The sequence below is a fragment of the Halichoeres trimaculatus genome, unplaced genomic scaffold (assembly GCF_033239565.1).
Source record: "Halichoeres trimaculatus isolate MK-OKI-2021-1 unplaced genomic scaffold, fHalTri1.1 fHalTri1_scaffold_22, whole genome shotgun sequence".
NCBI classification, from domain to species: Eukaryota; Metazoa; Chordata; class Actinopteri; order Labriformes; family Labridae; genus Halichoeres; species Halichoeres trimaculatus.
Window position 1 is genome coordinate 19,428,950 of NW_027437200.1, and position 20,108 is coordinate 19,449,057.

Genomic DNA, 20,108 nt, shown 5'->3' on the forward strand with positions numbered 1-20,108 from the left:
AATGAATGATTGCATTTCCTCAAATTTTACCCATTTTCTGTGACTTCATTATGATTACTCGCTGGTTTGAGGCGATTTATTGGCCGTGCATTCATGGCTGGATTGGCTAACAGTGTGTCCAATATTGCTAAAGGCTACTTTTTCCAGAAAGGTCAGCCCATTGATATTTGTTCAGGGTGTGTGTAAGGTCTATGTGTGTATGCCTACACACACATTTATGAGACACACAGCCACCAGCCATCATTATCCCCCTCTGTCCCTTAACTCCAACACACACACACACTACCACACACACACGACACAGAAGAGAAAATCAAAGGCCTGTTCGTCTCAGATGGAGGCTGAATCCATGTCTGATCTGATCTCAGGTCAGCCACAGCCAGGCTCCTGGCGTGTGCGTTAACACATGTGCGCGTCAGATCAATACCTAGTTACAGACAGCCCAGCCCCACCCCGCCTTAAGGCATACACTCCAGGAAACACACACCTACACACACGCAGGAAAAATAGCATCACACAGGTCTGTTAGAGCTTTAAACCAACCTATACGAGTCAATCACTGCGTCTCACTGCGAGGCGAGGAAAGTGAGACAGAAAGGCGGTGATTCAGGGGACGTTAACCCCGTGAGGAAATCACTGAGTCATGTGACCGTGTACAGAACAAAGACAGGAAGAAGGGAAGCAGGAAGATAACAAACGACAGATAAGAAACGAAGCGACAAGGACAAAGAGAAAGCAGGGAAAGCAGAAAAAAAAAACGACACCGCAAAAATGTGAATGATGTCCTTTGATTCCTTTTTTTCTGTCCTTTAAGCACAGATGACAACGTGTCACAACCAGCTGGAGTGACATTTTTTTTTTACCCTTTCATTTGTGTTTTTACGAGGCTCTTTTTACCAGAGATGGTCTGGGTGTGCAGAGTTATTGAGAGATCAGGAGACAGAAAAGGAGCACCAGGGGAGAAAATATGAGACGGGAGATTCCTGCAGGCGCCTGCTGCGCTCCATGTGACTTCTTTAGGTGTAAATTAAAATGAAAATGAGTTTGACTTTGATTAAATACTTCCAGGCTTCAACATTTCTCATTATTTTAGCTTTTGCTCCTCTCAGCCCTTGTTTCCCCACAGAGAGATAGAGAAAAGAAAGAAAAGCCTGTTTTTAATACCTCTCTTTAAGGGGTTCGTTGTTTCGAGGAATAGTTGAGGATTGGGGGAATTGGTCATTTTTCTGTCTCAAGGATAAAAATCTACATAAAGAAGAGAAAACTCACGAAATATCAAAAAATAAGGTTTAAAATATCTCAAAGAAAAAAAAGGAGTAGTTTTTGGTGTGCTACGATGTAGTAGATGCGTATATCTTTGGGGGGGAAATAGCATGACATGTTCCTGTTTTTAAGCACAAATACAGCTAACGCTAAACTAGCTTGTGTTTTCATTTTAGCAAACATATGTCATATTTTTCATTTGAAGATATTTTTCTACAAGATGAATTTCCCGGCTAAAACAGATCTACAAACTCCAGACATGTGGACTTGAAGTTAGCAAGTTAGCAGCTAGCAATATGTCAGTCACATTCTGTTGAAACATAAAAGGTTGTTCAAAGAGGGTGCATTAGTTAAAAACTTGTTTGTGGAGTGAGTCTTGCCAAGGTTGAAAATAATTCATCTTCACTTTTCAGATCAAGAGAGCTAACCTAACTTTGAAAGTAGACCATGGTAAATGCTTTTAGTGGGATTAATGCTAATGCTAGTTACTGTTTCACTGTAAAAAGCTATGCTAATAGTTATATACTGTGTGTTAGTACAACTCCATTGGCCAGGTGTAATACATTCAAACAGGTTTCAACCCTATGATGCTAATGCTACCTCTTCTTTTGGTAATTTTACCCTGTAAGGACAACGCTAACAGTTGTGTATTTTGGGTTAGCATAGCTCCACTGGCCAGAAACCTAAAGAAAATCATTTCTGACCATCATTTAATGTGGTTTTTTTTTTATCATCATTTGTAGCAATATGAATGTGGCACAGAAAGTAAGAAAATGGTGTTTGGCATTCAATTTTTTTTATTTTTTATTTTTTGTAACGAAGCATTGTCTCAACAAAAAAATAATGTGCCAAACACTAATGCCCTTAGTATTTGTGCTCAGTTTTTCAAGCTTAATATGGTGAATGGCATTGGCTCCACATGCAAACTAACCATTTTAGCTAGCTTGTAAATAAAGAGGAGCTACCAGCTAGAGGTTATGTGGTGGAGACCAAAAATGGAATAAATCTGGCAAACACGAAATTCCATACTTTAATGTGCTAAGTTTAGAGCACTAACCACAGGTAGTGTATTATACAAGTTATTGGTTGAGTGGAAAAGCTGCTAACTGCTGCTAGGCACCACCCTGTTGGTTGTAGCTGTCTGTTACAGCAGCTCTCTCCTCCTTGTCCATTTCTTGTAACTTTTTCATTTCTTTTTCATCATTTTTCCATTTGGAGAGGATCATTACTTTGTTGGTCATGGACACCAAACTAGTTTTGTCTTCATTGATGTTTTTGTTTGTCTGGAGATCCTACATGTAACCATGGCTGCATTGTTTGTGTCAAATCAGCTGTTAGCAGCCTGTAGCATGTCAATGCTAACTGGTGCATGGCCTGATGTTTCCCCACAAGGTGAGGAGAAGGAGGTGAGGACGACGTGCTGGTTCTCAGGTGTGAGCTGAGAAGTGACAACATCTACCTGTCCTTCCATCCATCGTTATTGGGAACGTAAGATCTATCTCTAATAAGATGGACGAGCTAGCTGTGCTAACCCAGCAACAGAGGGAACACCAGAGGGCAGAGTAGCATCATGCTATTCACAGACATGGGAGCTAACACCAGACACCTACGCCACATTGGAAGAACTTTTTGCACTTTCTATACACTTTCTTACTTTTGTTTTCTTGATTACTGCTGTGACTCCTCCAGAATTTCCCCTCGAGGATGAATAAAGTATTTTCTATTCTATTCTAAGTTCTTTTATGTATATGTTGAATGTTTCAGTTTGAATAAAGAGGACACTTGTCTGAAACTCATCTTATTTTTTTAATATGGGACATATATAAGTTAGCAAAGTCCCTTAAAACTGACCGATGCCTGGATGGAAATAAACGGTCTTATTGATCAGATTCCTCTTTATCTTTCATGAAAAGGCGTCTAAAATATTTCACCCCTGGACAAATACGTTTGGGTCCATCCATGCGCAGCAAAGCCCTGTCCAATCAAAACTCCAACCACAGACGGATGAGGAGGAATGGATTAGAAAGTCAGTTTCTCCAGTCTTCAGCTCGGGGTTTATTGATTGCCTTCCTTTTTCTGTCTCCAGCTCTTTTTTCTCCCTCTCTCTCTGCTTTCTCCTCCACTGAATTTTGTGAAACCGCTGTAATCACCGGCGATTTGCAGGACGCCTCGCAGCTGGACTCCTGCCCACTGCTGACAGAGTGCGGGCTTGTCTGTGTGTAAAGATATGAGTGAGTGGAAGTCCGGAAGCACACACACACAGATACACACACACCACACACAACTTTTTCTGAGTTCCTCACTGCATGTGTGTGTGTGTCTGGCTAAAAACGTCTATTTTGTGGAAACGTGGACCACAGAGGTATTGGATTTGTTGTACAAGCTGGAGTCCACAGGGGGACGGAGAAAGATTTCTTTCAGAGATGGTTGATTGCCAGGAGAGTCTCTCAACTTAAATTGAGTGTGAGGCTAGACACACACGAATACACACATTTAGGGATAAATTTTGGACAGATACACTTTGTGCATGCTGTGACTTTGAGTCTCTTTCCTCTAACAATCTTCCTCAAACAGCTGACAGAGTGAATTTAAGCATTTGTTAGTTACAGGAACAACCCAACTGTAAAGCAGCGGTAGTTAAATTTTATTCCGATTTTTTTTTTTCCAGTAATATCTTTTAAACATGTCTACTTTTTTATTTCTTTCATCCTAATTATTGGAACTGTTCAGGCTTTTATTTTGAAGGTCTTGTTTGCCAGGAAACATTACAAACAAATGGTAACAGCAACAGAGCACACTCTCCTTACTGCCTGCTAAGAAATGGGAACAAGGTACCACTTTTGTTGTCTTTGTTTGTGGTGATACCATGGTAGCTGCTAACAACTAGCTTCTTTAGCTCTTTGCTAGGTGTGTCCAGTAGAGCCTCTTTCTACAATTTATTTGATGCCTAAAAATCTTCTATAATGCCTCTAGTTCATTGTGTTTAGAGTGTTTAACTCAACAACGATGGGGTTTTGTTCACTCTTAATTTTAGCCATTAGCTGTTAGCATGTTGTTAGCTGTTATTCAACTCCATACTTGACTTAAGGGGGTTGCATTTTTTAAACTGTCTCACATTTATAACATAAATATTGTTTTTGCTTTGATTATTTGTGATATTCTGTTCTTTTCTTAGCTCTTATATTTGTGAATCAGTGCAGAATTAAAGGAAAACAAGAAATAAATGCATCTGTTTGAGAGTCGAACTGTGAAACTAGCTAACCTAGCTACAGTAACACAACAAAGTTTTGTCACAGTAGAGGTTAAACTCAAGTTGTAGCAAAATATGTCTTTTTGAAGAACTCTGTCTGCAAGACTGTTAGCCAACGCAAGACCGTTAGCTAGGTCTAAAACGTTAGCTTAATTTGAATGAAGAGTGAAAGTTAGCATGGTGTCAGAGGTTTAAAAACAATGTTTTCATGAGTGGCTCACTAAAGTCTCATTTAATCTTCATTGTACTAAAAATTTAAATTGTCAAATCATGTCATCAAAAAGACATTATAAAACAAATATTAGCAAGATGGCTACTCCCCATTGACTAGAGGTGGGCGAATCAATCCAAATATCGATAATATTGATGCCAATGTTGGTAATAATATCGAATGATACCAGTGTAAAAATATTGATACTCTAGTTTAATTTTTTCTCCTGTGTGCACTGACTGCTGAGGTTTTATTAAAGTGGCGACCTGATGGTATAATAAGATAAGTGTTGCTGTAAAGGTTATGAACAGAACAATTGATCTCCAAGTAGTATTTACACAACCATACATGTATAAAATATGTAGATACTGATAACATAAAGGTTAAAAAATAAAATAAAAAATACACTTACTGAACTTGAAACAAATTTACTGAATCAGACATGATTAAATGGAATTTTTTAAATAACATTTGTTTTGGTTTGATCATTCTTTGTACTGAATTATTAAAAAATGAGTGCAATAATGGGAGAACTTTTATTTATTTTTTGTATTGTAGTCTTCAACTCTGTACTTTAAAAAGGATTGTGTTTAAATTTTACTTTAAAGTGATCAATTTTTGCACTTAATTTTCTTTTAAAATTCTACACTTATTGCTGTTTTGGGGAATTTTGTTTTGTTATTGTTGAATTGTTTCTGAACATAAATGTTTATCATGACACTAAAGTATTTTGTAGTCGCCTTAAACTTTTCCCAAATACTGTCCTAGGTTTTAACAACATAACAAAAGAAAAAAAAACAACACAAAAACGCATAAAGGTCAGCAGTTAGATGATACATCAACCTTAAATATTAAAAAGTATCAGTATCAGCATCGGTATCAGTATCGGTATCAGTATCGGCGATACTGGCCCTGTATTTACTTGGTATCGGATCAATACCAAAATTCCCGGTATCGCCCACCTCTACCTTTGACAGCCTCTTTACTTGGTGTTTCAAGACATTTTATAATCATGAGCACATTAGAGCACTTCATACTAGAGCTACTACATTACTAACCAAGCTAACCATATGCTAGCTTTAGCTTCATATTTAACAAGCAGGCCTGGAAAAAAAGCTTTTACTGGTTGAAAATACAAGTCAGTCATTAAAAGTTTGTGCTAGTTTCTGGTAGTAAGTATTTAAATGTGGTTCTTTAATGTAAAAAATTGGGTTAAACTATCAGGTTCCTGCTGTAATATACTTTTGAAATAATGTGTCGTTGAAACCCTTTCACATTTTTGTATTGTGATTTTGAACATCTAAAAGGGAGCAGAAAATAGCTGCATTCTGATAATAAATGCACTTTAAGATGAACAAATAAATGATAATATCTCACTTTCTCTCAACCAATAGAAAGAAGAATGGGTGGAAATTACTGTCGCAAATCCAAAAACTCAAATGATGAATGTGTCCCTGCTTCAGCCTTTACAAAAAAAGGCACTTTTGAGAGAAACTGTTGGATGATTCTGCTGCGGGTTGATTTTTCTGCCCTACAAGATCGCAGCAGTCAGCGGCGAGACTTTCAAAGGACTCTGTCCTACAGCGGCAGGGAAAAAAATCAGCTGACACTACGTTAGAGCAAAAATCCAAAAGCTGCTGTGGTTAAATTTATATGAGACTGAGAATATCGCTGGCCGGGGTGAAAAGAACATCTGTATGATGCAATTTCCTGCTCTCCTTACCGAGCTGGACAAATTGGGAACGAAATCGACAAGAAACTTGACATCCTGGCATGAGTGTGATGTAATTATGTGATAAGCGTAAGGCCGTGGATTATTAGACCTTTTGATTGTCACGGCTGTTGTTGGGCTCATTGCCAAACATGATTGCTCCCCATCAATTTTCAGCTTGGTTTGTATCATTTAACAGCTACAATAAGCAATTTTGTTCGTCTTTAATCATCGTTATGAAATATTCAAGAGCTGAATCAAATTATACTATCAGTGTCTGTAAATTGATGCTACATTTAGAGCCGAGTGTTTTGTGGTAACAGGAAACTAAGTCGTACTTTTTACATTTTTTTCTTACTTATCTAAACTGTTCTCTTAGTTTGTCTTCAAAAAAAAAATTAGCAGGATTTTATTAGAAATAAAATGTAAACTTTTACAGAAATAATCCTGCTTGATCGTCACATCTGGGCCTTAATACATGTGTGTCAGTGTCTGTATCAGCCTCAAACCCTTTCCTCAGCCTGTACGTTGATGTTTTGGTTGTTTTGGGATGTTTCTTAGAGAATAGGCGTGGTTGTGTCAGCCAATCACAGCACACACTGTGATACTGCGCGTTGATTAGCGAGTGGAAGAAGCTAACCTGAGCAGCTATAATAGCGGACGCAGCACGGAGAAAGAAAATCACAATCAAAGTGAAACAAATCGACAAACAGATGAAGGTTTTTACTAAACAAGGGTGAAGTTTGGCTCGACTTTCACTCGCTTTTGGGCTTTTGAAGAGCAGTTTGGGACGAAGAGGGACACAAGTTAGCTGTCTTTTAACTGGGTATGTGTCAAATACTGGGTGTGCGCTGCTGCTGGCACTGAGCCAAGGAGGAGGAGCCTGGTTTGAAAGTTGTGTTTACTAACAAGTAACATGTAACATTCCATGACATTTCAACCATGACTGGAGGTCATAGTTCATATAACACCTCAGTCTTGTTTCCTACTTTTAATGTTACTTGTTTGCTTTTCGAATACATTTTTTGTTAAATCAATGTAATGTAGTAGTGTCAACTTGCTATTGTCGTAAATGCCATGTGGCCTTATTTCATGTTTTTGCTAATTCTATGCAAAACACTCAATCCTGTTACTGTCAGGCCTGAGCACAGTGACTCCAGCAAGTCTAGTCCTCTGGCCAAGTGCTTTATTAGTGTGAATATTTATAGATGTAATGCAGCTTTTTCTGATTTTTCATTTTATAGTTTTATTTGGTTTTAGTTCAACTACTTAAATTTGTAAGCTATATGATCAGTTTCACAATGTGACTATAATACTGACAAGGTACCGAGCTAAAGCTGCAGAAAAAGCAGCAGGAAATGAGTTGACAACATGCTTTTAAGATGTCACATAAGTTTTCGGCTTAAAGCCATAACACACATTTTAAGTGTCTCAAAGTGTGTTCTGTCAGGTTAAGAGTTGAGAAAAGACAGAAATTCAGTTTTATTTTCTCTTTGGTGCTTGTTAAGTTAAAACAAGCATTTTATTACAATGTAGAGAAAATTACTGTGGAAAAACTGATTATAGCTAAATAATTTTAACCTGCCTACTTTTTTGTCTTCGCTGCTGCTCTTCCTGCCTTGGCTTTTTATGCATTATAGAAAAGGTAGTTGTGCTCTCCCTACCTCAAGCTTTGTCACACCACATAAGCAGGTGGAAAGGCAGGTTACCAGTGTCACATGTATCCTTACTGATGCTCGCTCTGTTGTGTACCCTGGGGGTTTGCTACTGCTCTCCCTGCCTTGATTTTCATGTATACTTTACAACATTGTTTTTATGTATATTAGCATATGGGCAGCGCATTTATTGTCTTTTTTCATTTTTTTTTTCATACAGCTACATTATTGCTTATCTTGTATTTATTTTAATATTCTAATTTTCAATATTTTAAAAAAAAGAGACGTCTTAGATCTTCCAAATAACGTTAGCAACACCTTGTATGCACACAAATACATGAAGTCCATTCAAGGAAACATCAATATCTCTGACAGCTGACAGCTGTGATAATAATATCCGGACAGCTCGGCTCCATTCGCCATGGCCTTACCGATCACAGTGAAGATAGAGGTGAAGCACAATAGGGAAGAAGCGTACATTCCCCTGACAGGCTGACAAAGATAAGGAACTGTGTCTTAAGTGACTTCCAAGGTTAAAACTGGGAAAAAGTCATTATTTTTCAATGATATGGTATCTATTTTTTAAAAACAATAATTAAAAGCTTTTCCATTTATCATGCTTTCTGAATAGGAAGGTCACCGCTCACACTCTACCCAGCAAGCAGAGGAATTACAGGAATGAATGGAAACGATCAGAGAGACCACCACGAGTGTTCATCACAAGGCTCCCCAAAGACACAAACACACACACACACACACACACAAAGAGACACAGTGTGAAGATAAACGCTATTTTTCGTCCTTCGTTCAAATTCCCACAATCCCAAGACACTCCACTGTCAACCCGAACCAATTTTTTTCTCCACGCCTTTTGATGTTCCCTCCCCAGAGACGAGAAGGGCAAACTGTGCCGGGAAATGTTATGTTTGCCAGGTGTTGCGAGGTCTGGCTACTCAGACAAACTGCATCAAAACACCCTCGAAGAGAAGGAGTCCTCAACAAGCGTTAGCAAAGAGGCAAAGACAAATCATACCTATGTGACTTCTGTGGCCGTGTATTGTGTGAGGATAATGACTCCTCAGCCCTGGAGCCTGTAAGTCTGCACAAAAAGCACTCTGCTCAGTCCCTGCAGGGCTGGATGCTGATGGCAGGGGAGGCCACAATTTTTCTGTCATTTTATTTGGTTCCAACTGGAACTGCTTTTTACACCACCCTGGTATTAAAGTTTTACTGAGCTAAACCTATGTTGTTGGTGGTGTTGCAGTAAACAAACCATCAGGATGACATGAAAAACACCCAGAGCATCATTCTGCCTCTGTTACAAAGACATGCTAGCATAAATTCAGGTTTGTTTTCACCAACAAACAACGGTTGGCGCTAATTGAGGTGCCATCAGATTTGAAATTGGTTCCTCTTGTAACACAGTAAGGTTGACATTTATGCTTCCCAGAGGATGAACCCTGATGTTTTTAGAGCCGTTACCTTCGAAGCTATCAAGGCTGGGACAATATGCTTTTACAATTTTTGGGGTGCCGATTAAATTTATATTGCACTTCTATGATATTTTTGATTTTTGGTTCACTTTTTTAGCACCAGACCATGTGAAAAAGTTGAATGATAGTGATGATGTCTACAGACTATGTCAGGAAGCATTTTTTTTTTCTAAAAAAATAAACATCACGTGAATGCAAAAAAAATATTGTGCCCTCTGCTGGAGAAACGCAGTAACTTTTTTCCAACTCAAGCCCATCAACGAAATTTTAACAAACAATCGGGGTTTAAAAAGTTGTTATACCCCAATATTTCTGTAAATTAGCCACCTCCACAAGCTAAATATGAATACATTCAAGACTGTTGATACAAGATATTTCCATCATCCTCAACTGCAATTTTTGCTGACTAATAGTTTGTAAATGTTAGCAAGGTTAAAAAAAAATGCTGAATATATTTTTTGTTAAAATAGAAAATAAAGAAAAATTTAGCATTAGCATTGTACTAACACTACCTTCAGCATTTCAATGTTAGCCAAAGGCGTTTTTTTTTTTCAACATCAAAACCTGACTAATTTTCAGGCTTGTGACTTGGATCTGAAAGGGAAGTGCTAAAAACTGTAGTTCCTCAAGTGTCCACATGAGGCTGGCTCTGAAAGTACAAAAATAAACATGTAAACGGCCTGGAAAGACAAAAATAAACAAAAATAAATGAATAAATAACAACAATAATAAGAAGAAGATGAAAATAAATTAGGAAAAAAAACACCAACAAAAAAAAAAACATAGCACCATCACCATTAACAACAATGTAAAAATAAGGTTAGCTGTTAGCAAGAAGTCCAAAGCCCGCCTCAACTTTAAGTCTTTGCCTCACGCTAGGTCCACCAGTTAAGAATTTCCAATATGGCAACCACCATCAATAGGCTTCAAAACACAGCTTCTGAAACAAACAGGTGACATCACAGAGTCTACATTCATTGACTGTATGATTCATCAGAGTTCACAAAGCTGACACGGGATTCTTTGTTTTTTCAAGTCAGCCTCATGTGGACACTTGAGGAACTGCAGTTTTTGCACTTCAAGATCAGCTCTAACGTCAACACGGGGTTGCTGCATGGTAATAACATTTTAGAAGTTAGTCTAGCTAGCAGATTTTTGGATCTAAAATGTTATGTTGCATTGGGGAAATTGTTAGCATAAAGTAGCCTATGTACAGGCGCTACCCAAGTAGCTGCCTGTTGCAGCAGCTCTCTCGTCTTTGTCCGTTTCTTGTAATTTTTTCGTCTCTTTTTCGTTATCTTTGTATTTGGAGTGGATCATCACTTTGTATGGTTCATTGTCGGTCACGGACACCAAACTTTTTGTGGCTTCGGCAGTATTTTTTACTACTTTTCTCCTGTGTCTGTCTGAAGATCCTACATGTAACCATGGCTGCATTGTTTACATGTGAAATTAGCTGTTAGCAGCCTGTAGCATGTCAATGCTAACTAGTGTAGGGCTTGATGATTTCCCTCAAGCTGAGGAGGAGGAGGTGAGGACGACGTGCTGGTTCTCGGATGTGAGCTGGGAGGTGACGACGTGGACCTGTCCTTCCATCCATCGTTGTTGGGAACGTGGGATCTCGCTCCGGGAGATGGATGAGCTAGCTGTGCTAACCCAGCGGCATCGTGCTGTTCACGGACGTGGCTGATGGAGCTGACATCGGACGCCGCGACACATCGGAGGAGCTTCACCTGCTGTGGGCAGACAGGATCCAGGAGACAGAGACTGAACAGACTGCTGGGGAGGCTCAGTCCTGGACCCTGTGGAGGTGGAGACTGGCTGGGCTGGAGAGTGGTGGACGAGTGGTGGATGGGATGTCGTCATCTAATTTCTTGTGGACATTTTTGCACTTTCTATACACTTTCTTACTTTTGTTTTCTTAAATGCTGCGGTGACTCCTGAATTTCCCCTCGGGGATAAATAAAGTATTTTCTATTCTATTTCTATTCTATTCTATTCTATTCTACTATATGCACTAAAATTTATTTGATTGGGCATGTTTTGAGTGTTTTGAGCAGTAAATTTCTGTTCACACATTTAAAAATTAACCTTTTAGCAGACTTGAGATTCAAAGAAAAACCTTTAACGTGATTTCTGTTCTAATGAAACTCTTCTTCTCTTTTCAAAGTTTTCTTTTTTCAGGATTGCTGACATGGATAACATGTTTGTGATTTTTGTTCGGCATGTTGATATTTGGCGCAGTTTAACGTTGTACACCCTTAATTACATTTAAGTGTCCTATTTTTGCCATTCAGACTGTGTTGTCTGATTAAAAGTTTTGAGCTAAAGATCAAGATAAACAAATTAAAACTTTAACAAGTGTTAACATACTAACGCTGACGTGCACAGAGGTGTTTGCTTACTTCACAGCCCAGCTCCTCAGCTCAATGAAGACTTTTGACAGACACTAGAAACTGTGTTAACACTCTCACTACACACTTCTGATTTATCACAAAGCTATTTATGGACGCCCACACATCTTCATTTAGCATCAGCTCAGATGAGTCTCAAAGAGGAATCATATTTAAAGACCTGCATGAATAATTGCGTCTCCTCAGTGTGGCAACATGAGAGGGATCACTTTCTAAATTCAGCTTATTTACCCTGCCATGTTGACGCTTCCTGCGCCGATGCAGCTTTAAATAGGGTTCACGTCGTGTCATGCTCAGTGTGAGCACAGATAATGATATTGCTCATACATCATGATGCTAACAGCCTGACTCCATACATGCAGCCGCACTCTGTAAGCAGCACTATTCCCTGATAGTCCCATCAATCACAGCAGACAGGCTGCTGTTCGCTGAGGCGGTGCTGTGTGTGTGTTTTTCTGCGTGTGTGTGTGTGTGGGGGGAGTTTCTCTTGGCGTGACAGCGTCCTCAATGCGGCGGAACGTTTAACGGGGGAAAAGCGAGGTGGGCTGTGACAGGTTGCAGCGGTCATGGTTTATTCGACAGGCGGGCACCTCGCAACCCTGGCCGAACGCTGGGACTGACGGCTGACACGGCTGCAGAAAAACTAAAGCAGCGGACAACCAGAACCAAAGTCAGCGCTGCAGCTTCAGCAGAATTATAGGTACAAGTCACAGAAAAGGGTATGAAGAAACACTTAGAGTTTCTTATAGACTGCCAAAATGTTAAAATTCTGCTCAGAGACAGAAAAATTTGATTCCTCAAGTAAATCGGCAAAAATACAAGTAGGAACACAAGGAGAGATTCAACAGAGAGGCCCTTCAGATGTTGAAATATCCTGTTGAGCCTGTTGAAGGCTTACAGGATTAAAGCTACCCTTTGGAGCTGGATTGTAAACGCAGCTTTGTTTACGCTCAGTCTCTCCCTACTTTACAGCCACCTTGTATTTTCTGGGCTTCAAGGATGTTCAGTACCTGCTCTTTGCTTCAGGGAAACTCAACACTGTACCTTTAAGATGTCAAACTTAGGCTGTTTAACGCACAAGATGACTTCAAGATCGCAACTAAAACTGCCTTAAACCTGCATCTTACAGTGGGGAAACAAGTATTGAACGTGTCAACTTTTTTTCTCATTATATTTATTTCCAAAGCTGCAATTCAAACAATATTTCTACCAGACATTGGTATTAACTCAAATAATCCACACATGAAAAGAAATCCCAACGTTCAGGTCCATAAATAATGATTATGGTGAATTAAGTACGATAACACAGGAAAAAAGTATTGAACACACCATGGAAAGGCTGTATACTTTGGCAAGGAAATGCACCATACCACCTGAAATCTGTCAGTAATTATTACTTAAACTTTCAATTAGTGCAAACCAACATCATCAAAAGGTCGTTTTTTCACCAAGCAGTTAAATACCACACACCTCATGATGGGTAAAGGCAAAGAGCTCTCTGAAAACATTCACAACCTGATTGTTGCTCAGCATCAGAATGGAACTGGTTACAGACTTATATCAAAGCACCTGAATATTCCAGTCAGCACCGTTGGGGCCATTATTCACAAGTGGAAGAAGCACCACCTTACCATCAACAGGCCACGCACAGGAGCTCCTTGAAAGATTTCTGACCAGGGAGTCAGAAAGATAGTCAGAAGAGTACTCAACGAGAACAAGGACCACCCTGAAAGTGCTCCAGGAAGACTTGGAGGCAGCAGGTATATTTGTTACAGAGAAAACAATAGGCAATGCACTCCACCGCCATGGCCTCTATGGACGCTCAGCCCACAAGACTCCATTCCTCAAGAAAAGGCATGTTGAAGCTGGTTTAAAGTTTGCTAAACAGCATCTTGACAAGCCTGTAGAATACTGGGAGAATGTTGTTTGGTCAGATGAGACCAAAACTGAACTTTTGGGCTTTCATACTACAAACCATGTTTGGAGGAGAAATAGCACTGCACATCAGCCAAAAAACACTACACCAACAGTGAAGTTTGGAGGTGGAAGCATCATGGCATGGGGTTGTTTCTCATCTCATGGTGTTGGCAAACTTTATATAACTGACGGAGCAATGAATGGAGCCATGTATGGGGAAATTCTTGATATGAATCTGCTGCCATCCACCAGGATGATGAAGATGAGACGTGGCTGGACCTTCCAGCAGGACAACGATCCAAAGCACACGGCAAAGTTGACTCTCAAATGGTTTCAAAAAAAGAAAATCAATCTGTTAGAATGGCCTAGTCAATCACCTGACTTCAATCCAGTTGAACATTTGTGGGGTTCACCAGAGGGCACCAAAGAATATTCCAGATTTAAAGACAATCTGTGCAGAGGAATGGGCCAAAATCACACCTGAGCAGTGTGGGCCATTAGTTCAAACATACAAGAAGCTTCTGGAAGCTGTCATTGCAAACAAAGGCTTCTCCACTAAGTATTAGATGAGTCTCAGTTAGCGTGTTCAATACTTTTTTCCTGTGTTATCATACTTAATTCCACATAATCATTATTTATGGACCTGAACGTTGTGATTTCTTTCCATGTGTGGATTATTTGAGTTAATACCAATGTCTGGTAGAAATTTTGTTTGAATTGCAGCTTTGGAAATAAATGTGATGAGAAAAAAGTTGAAAGTTCACCATTGTTTTGAAAACATGCACCTCTTGGTAAACCATCTGCAAAGTCAAATTCAATACTATAAAAAAAAGTCAGTTTGTCCTGGTTCATCTACTTTTCTTCCTCCCACTTTTGTTCACTGCTGCTGTGTATTGTCGGCAATGAATTACCATGTACAGCAGCACCTCTTTGTTTTTGTATGCACATGTGCTCCCTCCCGTATGTGCAAGTCAAGCAGAGAATACAAACACAAACAGGGCTTGATCATCAAAACACAGCTTTGTTTTGATGAGTGAGCTGCTAGCTTCACCTGCTGACACCAACTTGACAGTGTATCTTTAATCCAGAGTAAAAGTTTAGGTGCAGTAGGAGGTGACCTGGTTACTTTAATGTAGCTTTGTCTTTTAATGTATGAGCTCAGCCGTTTCTTAGTGACATTAATCCTGAAGAAAAAAGAAAAGACAAAACCCACAAGAAGGGTTAGGTTCATCTCTTCTTTTCTTTTCATAGGGCCGCACAAGGGAGAAAAGAAAAAGACAGATTTTTGAATGCTAAAATTAACTGTTGGTAGCTAGCTGTCAAAAAAGATTAGTTTTGCTGTTTTGATGACCTGTTAAGTGCAGACTGCTCATTAGCATCAGCTAGCATGAATGTTTTTATTAACTGATAGATAACCAGAAGAACAGACACAGGGAACACTTCAACAAAGAAATCATATACTAGCAAGCTAGCTTAGCTACAACTGGCTAACACTAAGCCATCCAAATGAGATTTGTTTTGTTTCAATATTAGCATCAGTAGAGTAACAGCGGCTAACTTTAGCTTTACTAACTGATAGCTGACTGACTTTTTGAGTACTAAAAGCTCAAAACCATCTGCTAGCATCACTATTTTATTAATTGTTTGCTAACAGGGAAAAAATGAAAATCTTAAAATTCTTGCAAAAGTATGAGCTAGCTAACATAAAAATGGAAAAAATGTTGCCTAACAGTGATTAAAGCTAAAAACTGGTTGAATGTTAGCATTAGTGGACAGTACCTAGCCTTTCACGTGAGCCTGCGGTTATTTTGTTTTGGTTAGTCAAAATTAGCAACTGCTGTTACATTAGCTTGAATTGTTAGCAAACTTTTCTTCCTTTTTTGAGCGGACCAAAAAAGATTGTGTCGATGCAAGTTAGTCAGCAGTAATTATAACTACAAACTGCAAAAACGCCTACTTTAGCTGTTCTTATCTTGCTGTCCAAATGTTTTTACAGATGTGTTGTTCTGACAGCTAACCCGCTAAAATTAAAGTTTAATCAGTTACTAGCTAACAATTTGACTGGTTAGCTAATACTACACTTGACCAGATGTTCCGTGAGACATTACAACACAACTATGGATGACTCCCATTTGTAATTATGATACAATTCAATAAATGGGATGTTTCTGTTGTATGCTAGCAGTGTTAGCAGCCTTAATGTTCCACAAGTACAAGACGACTGAAATACTCAGCATTTCATGTTTTAAGAAAAAGTAAGGAAAAAGGATAAGGATTATAAAAAATGTGTGAACACTGGTAAAGTTGGCACAATAAAAGTATAATTATAGAATCTGACTAATTGGAAATATTTACATTAAAAGAAGTTTTCAGATTTTTCTGTATATCAAACATTATTTATTAACACCTGTGTTGACATATGTAGTGTAGCAAAGTGTGTCCAGTGTCTCCAGCTAAGAGGAGAAAAGAAAGTTGCTATCTGAAGATGTGTTGAGCCACCCACTCTTGAATTTGAATATTTAAACAGCCTCCATTAAAACACTGATTAATTTGAGAGCACTCCAGAAGTTGCTGATGCGTGAAACAGAGAGTGGAGATAAAGCAGAGTGTGTGTCGGATGTGTGAGTGCACACATGTTGTTGGTGAAACTGTGGACAAAAACAATTATCAGATAAAGAAACTGGAATAATTAGTTTCCTCTTACTTCTCCAGCCAGTCAGAAAGTAAACATGAAGAAACACTTCCTGTTTGGACAAAGTTTAAAGGGACAGTGAGACACAACTTAAAATGAGATTACCAGCGCCAGCATAGATTATTCTTAAATTCTGTTTCTCAGGTTATGTTACGTTAGCTCTGCTTGGTAGATTAGCACCAAAACCAGGTTTCACTAACAATACAAGTTACAGACATGTCTCAGAGCACTTGGCTGTGAGTAGCGCTAAATATAGCTGGCTAGCAAACAACACTACAAACTACCGTTGATAACTAAACTACGTCATTTCTGGTGTAGAGTTGTCTTGAGCAAAGAAAACGTGTATAAAAGATGTAATTTCCATTCGTTTTTCAAAACATAAACAAGCCTTGTGTTTGAGTAAGGAGCCAGTGCTCATGGGAAGCACTGTCTTCCCTGCTAGCGCTGACGCTAGCTTTTCCAGAAAGTCCTCACAGCTTCTCACTTTCTTAAGTCTTTTAGTGAAATTTGTGGGTCTTTGTCTTTCCTCCCAGCCCACAAATTGTGATATTTAATGACAAAACCTGTACTTAGTAGTGCTTGTTAATGTAAAATCCTGACCTAAAACAAGCTGTTTGGATTTTGGGGATTTGCCGACATCAGTGATTCCCTTTTTTGACCAATCACAAGCAAGTCTGACCCGATTGGTCCACCGGAGCAGATACCCCTCAATACTAAGTGGCTAGAGTTCATTTATCAAGGAAATGTGCCAGCTAGACTCCGTAAAACTGTGCATGTGTGTGCTAGTCACTTCACGGCCGACTGCTTTTCCAAGTTTGGACAGTCCAACAGAGGGCTAGCGAATAGACTGGTCCTGAATCCAGGCGCATTACCAACCATCCACCAACAAACCTGGGACCCTGGAAATGTGAGTATTTTAAATGCTGTGTGCTGTGGAGCAGATGTAAGAGCTTTTCCTCAGTGTCCCCCCTGTTTCTGTGTTAGCTTCAGGATGCTAACTTTAGCTGCGGTTAGCCTGTTGTTTTAGCCTGTAATGTTACGGTAAATGAGCTTCACTGTTTTCTAAACATTGTGCACTCAGAGCTCGTGGCACTGCTCTCAGTGACGCTGAAGAGCGGGGCGGTATCAGCGGTGGCTCATTTACATATGAAGGCCACGCCCACTAAATCAGAGCATTCTGAACAGAGGGGCTATGAGAGCCTGTAAACAATGCTGCTGTGCTTGATTTATTGGCTTTTTGGACCAAAACATGTTACTACCATTTCATGAAGACATCAATGATCCATATTAAACAAAATTGGCATTTTAACTTTTGGAGACACTATCCAGTGGACACTTAAGGAACTGCAGTTTTTGCAAAAGTCTCACTGTGATACTTTATCAGAATGTTTTTTACCTCTACTTTTACTTCCCTTCAGTGTGCAATACTGATGTGAAACACAAGGGAGCAGTGTGGTTGGAATGATCATTGGATTGCCTGTTTTCAGTTCTGATAAGTTTTTGCAAAGTTTTACAGCCGTTTTGAGCGTTTTATGTCAAAGCTGATCCATGTTGCTCAACAAACTGACATACTTATTTACCGTGGGAACACAATCCCACCAGCAGACCAATCACAGGGCTTGCAGAAACTGAACCCACAGTGTCCTCAAACAAAGAGTGTCCTCAGTGTCAAGCTGATGTGTTTAAAGAACTGAGACTCAAAAAATCTGGATTGGACACTTTTTTTCTCTCATTTCTTTTGTTTTTAAGACACATTTAGACTCAGAGCAGTAATTTTCCTTCGAGCCTTGAGTGCACCGCTTCTAAAAGTAGAGAAATCCAAAGATTGACACGCCTGCTGTGCCTAGTTATGGGTTGCTAAGCTAAGATTGGACTCCCGCTCGGAGGAGAGATTCACCAATGATTTCCAAACACAGATGGTGATTTGGATTCTCTGAAATGATCCGAGTTTAAACCCTCTTTTTTTTTAGTTAAGTCAACCAAAGTTTGATCATCATTCGATGGCATTTCAGGGACAAATTTAACGAAGCGTGGAAGTGACCCTGACTCTGTGCTTCTTATGTAAAACCAGCTTCCTTTGCATTGCTCAAAGGCACTTCTCCTACACAGTTATTCACTGTTTCACTTTGCTTCCTCCCACGCTGCCTTCATACATATTCCCCTTCACAACCAGTCGCCAGCCTCCCTGACCTTTAAGCATGCATCGCAACCGTTTTAAAGCGATACGAGCTGTTTGAAATGCGCCTCCATCACACCACCTGCCAATCATACAAACCATCGCAACAGACGGACGCTCCTGCAGCCACTGGCGCGGCTGGTGGCGTATACAGATGTTACCTAAGCCCTGGAGATGCTGTGAGTGGCAGGTCCAGATGTTGGAGGAACGCTCAGTCGGGGGACGCGCACATTCGTTCCAGTTGATTAAGTGTCATCGCAGCAATGTTAATCACACGTGATGGATTTGACGCTTTAAGAGGATCTTTATTTTGAAATATGCAACAGATAAGAGCTCGAATTCAAAGCTGAGCTCAGACAAGCAGAAGTCTCTTAGGGAGGGATACCGAATGCCCCATGCCTTTCTCCACAGAACACTGGTTGTTATGGCAACAACTGAAGCGGCGTCTAATGGCCTTCTTATCAATTTAATCCAAATGAGTCTCGGGGAAAACAACAGCCGACTCCCCAACCTGCCGGGAAACAGCGGCAGAGAAACGTGGCTCAAACCTCCACCTTGAAATTTCACTGTATATAGGAAAACACACACACACACACACACATATATAAAAACCAATGAATGTGTGAACCCACTATTTCCCTATACGCCACTGCAAACTTCTTCATACATGTTGCTTTGTGCATGTTTACACACACACACATGCAAACACACTCCATCATACTGACAGATTCATAAAGAGCTTCATCTCCATCCTTACTGGACACACACAAACACACACACACACACACACACACACACACACGTTCAGCTGTGTCTCGGTGGAATCCGTCTTCATTTGCTGTGTTCTGAGAGCAGCCCTGAGATCCAGCTCCATCCTCCTCTATAACTCATCCTCGCGTCTCCAGATGCTCCTCGCTGCTCCTCTCTGCTCCTCTCCGCTCCTCTCCGCCGTCTGAACGCAGCAGAAACATTCCCCCCAACCAGCAACGAAGACGAGATATTCTCTCGCAATTATTTCCCGACAGATTAAATTAAAAGAAAAAAAAATCAGATGCTTTTAAAATGAGCACCTGCTGCTGAATTTCATTTTCTTGGGTTTGGTGGGAAAATGTGGCAGCGTGTGAATGAGGCATGATCGGAAGTAAGAAGAGCTATTTTTTTATAAAGGCAAATTTTGAAGTTTGCACACATGCCGTGCTGCTTTTTGTTTGACCACTGACGTCTAATGACAGCAATTAACCTACTAAATTGACTGAAACCTGAGTTTTCAGCTAAAAAGAAAGATAAACAAATATTTAAATCAAGGAGAGAAAAAAATCTTGAGAT

The 20,108-nt window shown here is 39.7% G+C and overlaps 1 long non-coding RNA gene across 1 annotated transcript in view; it reads right to left on the bottom strand.

Moving 5' to 3' along the window:
• Positions 1-3,186: 3,186 nt before the first annotated feature.
• LOC141811093 (uncharacterized) overlaps positions 3,187-20,108 on the bottom strand; it is a 46,697-nt gene continuing 29,775 nt past the window's right edge. Inside the window, exon 3 of the long non-coding RNA XR_012600149.1 lies at positions 3,187-3,476. This is a non-coding gene — a long non-coding RNA (uncharacterized LOC141811093). The remainder of the gene's footprint in view (positions 3,477-20,108) is intronic.